The sequence below is a fragment of the Choloepus didactylus genome, chromosome 2, assembly GCF_015220235.1.
Source record: "Choloepus didactylus isolate mChoDid1 chromosome 2, mChoDid1.pri, whole genome shotgun sequence".
Classification (NCBI taxonomy): Eukaryota; Metazoa; Chordata; class Mammalia; order Pilosa; family Megalonychidae; genus Choloepus; species Choloepus didactylus.
Genome location: NC_051308.1, coordinates 101,570,365 through 101,576,457, shown reverse-complemented (window position 1 = coordinate 101,576,457; position 6,093 = coordinate 101,570,365). Strand labels below are relative to the sequence as shown.

Sequence of the window (6,093 nt, the reverse complement as noted above, 5' to 3'; positions counted from 1 at the left end):
CTTTAGAAAACTATGAAGTAGTTTCATTTAAAGTCAACTATATGCCTACTCTATGACCTAGCAGTTCCAGTATCTACCCAACAGAAATGGAAATACCTATCCACACAATGACTTATACAAAATAGTGATTTTATTCGTATGAGCTAAACCCAGGAAACGACACAGATGAATATAGACAGGAAAATGGATAAATTAGATTGTGCATAAACAAATTAATCAGCAGTAAAAAAAGAACAGATTAATAATATTCAACAGATATAAATCTCAAAAGCATATTGAGGCGCGGCGGTAGCCACAGTGTGGAGGCGGTAGCCACAGTGTGGAGCCGGTAGATTGTGACTGTGGGGGGAGGGGGGTGCTGGCAGCGACTCCCACTCTCGGGTGGCCCCCTGAACGCCCGCCATCCCCTGACTGGAGGGAGGCAGGGGGCACCCGAGGCCCACCATGAACCCCGGCTTCCATCTGTCTCACCAGAACCCACAAGAGTATCCTTGGAGCTGATTGAGTGCATAGGCAGCGACACCTATGGGGAAGTCTACAAGGCACGGAATGTTAACACTGGTGAATTGGCAGCAATTAAAGTAATAAAATTGGAACCAGGAGAAGACTTTGCAGTTGTGCAGCAAAAATGATTATGATGAAAGACTGTAAACACTGAAATATTGTTGCTTATTTTGGAAGCTATCACAAGCCAGGTAAACTTTGGATTTGCATGGAATTTTGTGGAGGAGGTTCTTTACAGGATATTTATCATGTAACTAGTCCTCTATCAAAACTACAAATTGCATATGTTAGCAGAGAAACACTACAGGGATTATATTATCTTCACAGTAAAGGAAAAATGCACAGAGATATAAAGGGAGCTGACATTCTACTAATGGATAATGGTTATGTGAAATTGGCTGATTTTGGAGTATCTGCATGGATGATGGCTACAATTGCCAAAAGGAAGGCTTTCTTTGATTGGCACACCATATTGGATGGCTCCAGAAGTCACAGCTGTTGAGAGAAAAGGGGGGTACAATCAGTTCTGTGATCTCTGGGCAGTGGGAATAACTGTCATAGAACTTGAGGAGCTTCAGCCTCCTATGTTTGACTTACATCCAATGAGAGCATTATTTCTAATGACAAAAAGCAGTTTTCAGCCTCCTAAATTAAAGAACAAAATGAAGTGGTCAAATAGTTTTCATCATTTTGTGAAAACAGCATTTACCAAATATCCAAAAAATAAGAAAGAAAAAAAAAAGACCTATGGCTGAAAAATTACTATGACACCTTTTGTCACACAACCTTTGACACAGTCTTTGGCAGCTGAGATATAAAGTGAATAATCCAGATCATTCCACTTAATGATTTCGATGATGATCCTGAGCCTCTTGTTGCTATACCATGTAGAATTCGCTCAACAAGTAGGAATGTGAAAGAAGAAAAACATGCTCAGAAACAAACTTTGGCCAAGTAAAGTTTGATCCATCTTTAAGGAAGGAAACAGAACCCCATCATGAACTTGATCTACAACTATAACTGGACAAGGGCACCAAGGTAGTTACTTTTTAGCTGGAAACAAAATTCTTGAAGTCTGTTGAAGAATTACATCAGTGAGGACATGTGGCACATTTAGAAGATGATGAAGGAAATGAAGATGAATCTAAACATTCAATGATGAAAGCAAAAGTTCCACCTCTTTGTCACCAAAACCTAAACCCATCTTTACACCACAGGAAACTCATTCTACTGAGGATGATAACCAAGGAACAATCAAGAGATGTCCCATGTCTGAGAGCCGAGCAAAACCATCCCAAGTTCCACCTGGAGTACTGCTTCCCAGATTACCCACACAAAAGCCTATTACTTTAGGAAATGGAGTGAGTTCTTCTAGTTAAATGGTGAATGAGATGGCTCCTTGTACCAACAACAGAATGAACATAGAGGCACAAACCTTTCAAGAAAAGAAAAGAAAGATGTACCAAAGCCTATTAGTATTGGTCTTCCCCCAGCACCTAAAGTGCACACAGGTACATGTTTTTTAAAGGTTTTTTATGAGTGCCCCTTGAAAATCCACTGTGTACATCATGGATAAACCTAGATACAAGAGACCAGTACTTGATATTTGGTGCTGAAGAAGGATTATGTATCTTGAATCTTACTGAACTTCATGAAACATCAGTGGAACAGCTATTTCCCTGAAGATATACATGGTTGTACGTAATGAACAATTGCTTACTGTCAATATCTGTTAAAGGATCTCAGCTTTATTCCCATAATTTACCAGGGCTTTTTGATTATGCAAGACACATGCAAAAAGTTACCTGTTGCTATTCCAGCACACAAACTTCCTGACAGAATACTGTCCAGGAAATTTGCAGTATCAGCAAAAATCTCTGAAACCAAGTGGTGTCAGAAGTGCTGTGTTGTGAGAAATCCTTATACAGGCCATAAATACCTATGCGGGGCACTTCAGATGAGCATTGTTCTATTGGAATGGGTTGAACCAATGTAGAAATGTATGTTAATTAAGCACATAGGCTTTCCTATACCATGTCCACTTAGAATGTTTGAAATGCTGATAGTTCCTGAACAGCAGTACCCTTTAGTTTGTGTTGGTGTCAGTAGAGGGAGAGACTTCAACTAGGTGGTTCAATTTGAGACCGTCAATCTGAATTCTACCTCTTCATGGTTTACAGAATCAGATACCCTACAGACAAGTGTTACTCTTGTAACCCACATGGGGAGAGATACCATTCTTGTTTGCTTGGACTACTGTATAAAAATAGCAAATCTCCAAGGAAGATTAAAATCTAGTAAAAATTTATCATCAGAACTCACCTTTGATTTCCGGATTGAATCAGTAGTTTGCCTACAAGACAGTGTGCTTGCATTCTGGAAACATGGAATGCAAGATTGTAGTTTTAGATCTAATAAGGTAATAAATTTCAGATAGCACAAGAATTTTCAGGCTTCTTGGGTCTGACAGAGCAGTGTTTTTGAAAAATAGACCCACTGATAACTCCACAGCAAACAGCAATTTATACATCCTAGCAGGTCATGAAAACAGTTACTGAGAAATGTTGTGCTTTGACAGTTAACTATAGAAAGAAAGAACACGATAACTGCAACATTAATGGATGCTTGAAGCTGTACAAAAGCTGTAACCTGGCTTCAGTCACTTTGAAATTTATTGTGGCATGAAAAAAAGATGGGGAAATTTTTGTTTTTAGTGGTATGGATACATTTAGCATCTTGAACCACACAAGTGCTTAATTCATTGTTATGTAATCTTTGTACATACAGGTGGTATTTTTCTGTGACACTTCATATTGCTGAAAACAAACAATAAAAGTTTATGTAGATAATGTACTTTTATGTGATGTATAATAAGTGTCTTCCGTGTACAGATGTAAATGTTGAAAATTGCAATTGGGAATAATATTTTAAGAATTCTTTAGTATATTATTGGGTGTGGTTATATAACAAAATGGGATGCTGGCAATGAAAACAGTACATTTAATACTATTGTATTTTATTATATGTAATTTAATAATAGGAATATAAATCTTGTAACTTTTAAAATTGTAATCTAGGCTGTAATCATTTTATATGCTTGTTTTTCATTTTAATGCAAGTACACTGGTGTTTATATTTGCACAAAGTATTGATACGTGATGTATTAAGTCACAAAAGTAGGCTGTGACATTGTCAACATGCACTTGGTTCCACAACATCTTTTAGAAATGTATTTGGCTTTGTTTTTTATGTGAAACAAACTGATCAACCCCTTTGTTGTAGTAACTGGTATTTTTATATTTAAGCAGAATCTTGTAAGATTGCTTACCCATGCTTAAAAACAATAACTTTGAAAAAATTTTGGATCACAGAATAGGGGTACTGTGATGTTAACTTTGCAATTGTTGTCTGAATTACAATATGCACAAAGAATAAATCAGTATTATTAAAGAATCTGCACTAAACGTTTCATATAATCACATTGAAGAACTTTGACATTCCATAGCGTGAAGTGGTTCAAATTTCTAGTCGAATTTTTACTTTTGTTGGTCTTATTTTATGATCATTTTCATATTTATTTTGATTTAGAATATTAACAATGGACAAAATAATTTAGTTAGTACCTCATACAAACAATATAATGGTTACTATGCATCACAGGAACTTAGTTTTGGTTAAAGTCATTTTTGATTGCTATTTTCCAAAGGAATATGTATAGACCATGTTTTAGCGAAATACATACTTTGGGTTCTTTTTGGGCTCATATATATTCTTTATATGTTAATGTGAGTATATACACTAAGAACAAACTAAATTGTGATTTGTAGTCTTCATTTATTTTATTTGATAATACTTTTAAATATGTTCCTGATTGTACATAGTGTAAAATAAACATATTTTTTAACATGCTGTTATATAGTAAAAAAAAAAAAGTATTTTGAACAAGCAAAGCCTTACCCACCTTACCCAAAGAGTACACACTCTATAATTCCATTCATATGAAAAAAAACTAGTCTGTTTGCGTCAAGAGGTGGAATGGAGATTGACTGGAAGTGGATATGAGAACATTTTGGGGTGATGAAAATGTTCTATATCTTGTATGTGTTGGTGATTGCATGAGTGCATATATTTATCAGATATCATCTAATCTTACCCCTAAGATCTGTGCCTTTCACCGTATGTGAATTTTACCTCAATTAAAGAAAAAAAAAAATCTGTGCCTTTTCTATAAGGTACTACATGGCTACGTCTCTAATTTCAAATCTTACCACTCCACTTATGGCTCACAGGGTCTCCAGTCACTATGAGCTTCTTGTTGTTCCTCAAACCCACCAAATACTCTCATCTAGGCTTTGAACTTGCTGTTCTCTATGCCTGAAACTTCCTGGTTTACTTCCTTGCTTCCTTCAGGTCTCTGCTCACATATCATCACATATGAGAGGCCTCTCCTGACCACTCTCTGAAACCATCTGTTCCCTGACTTATCCCCAAATGCAATAAGCCTTTACTTTACTTTATTTTTCTTATATAACACCTGATAGCGTATTATATGTTAATTCATTTATTTATTGTCCTAACACTAGAATGTGAGTTTCGTGATGACCGGGAATTTTTTTTGCTGTTGATCATCACTGCATCCCGGTATTTAAAACAGTGTCTGCCACAGAGTATGCCCTCAATAAATATCTGTGGAATGAATGAATGAATACCTCCAAGGTTTTACTTGGAAATATATCATCTTCTAGCCTGAACATTGCCAAGAGACTGTCTCCCATTCCTCTGAAATATTTTCCCCCATGGTTTCATCTGTCTCTCCCTACAAGCGCCTCCTCTATCAGCAGTAGCTAGGGTTATGTTCTCTTGTGATCGAGTTGTTCTTCCACCATGTTTCAAGTTACAGCATTTCTGGTTTACTGTATCCTTCCAAACAGGGGTGGGCCTCACATATGCACAACAAGGCCATATCTTTACTCCTTATCTGAATTCCAAACCTGCTGTGTAGCTTGAATCAGATTGTTAAGTTGCAGATCTAATTCATTTGCTAAATTAAAATGACTGAAATGATCAGACTGAACCTCTTTTGGTATGGCCATTTCATTCTTATATGTGTGGTTTAAGAGAGACAACACTGATACAGACAGACATTCATGTATAAAATCAAGCTGAAAATATTTATAATACAAAAGGGAGCCATCATTTTCATCAGAGATGGATGGTTGGCCAGTGGCTTTAATAGATGGAAAACTTTGGCTGACCTCTCTGGGATATGATGTCACTATGAAAATGAAAGGCTGCATAAGTACAGTACTTACAGGATTCTGCAGTATTAAATGTTCTATGCTCGAGATTAAACTAGATGAATTGTCCATAGAGTATTAATCTCAAGCATCTCAGGCTACTTCCTCAGGTTTCATGGCTAGCCCTGAGATCAAAGAAGTGAGATCACTGAACCGAAACTTTTCATTATGTAGAAAGATCCTTCTTGAAAAATAATAAATTGTCCTTAAAAAATGTTTTGATTTCTGCTTTATAGATGAGTTCTATAAAAGTTTTGACCAGAACATCTGAGTTAGTTGGCTCCACGAAGAC

The 6,093-nt window shown here is 36.4% G+C and overlaps 1 pseudogene; it reads left to right on the top strand.

Moving 5' to 3' along the window:
- Window positions 1-444: 444 nt before the first annotated feature.
- Window positions 445-3,062, top strand: LOC119516780 (annotated as a pseudogene).
- The last annotated feature ends 3,031 nt before the right edge of the window (window positions 3,063-6,093 follow it).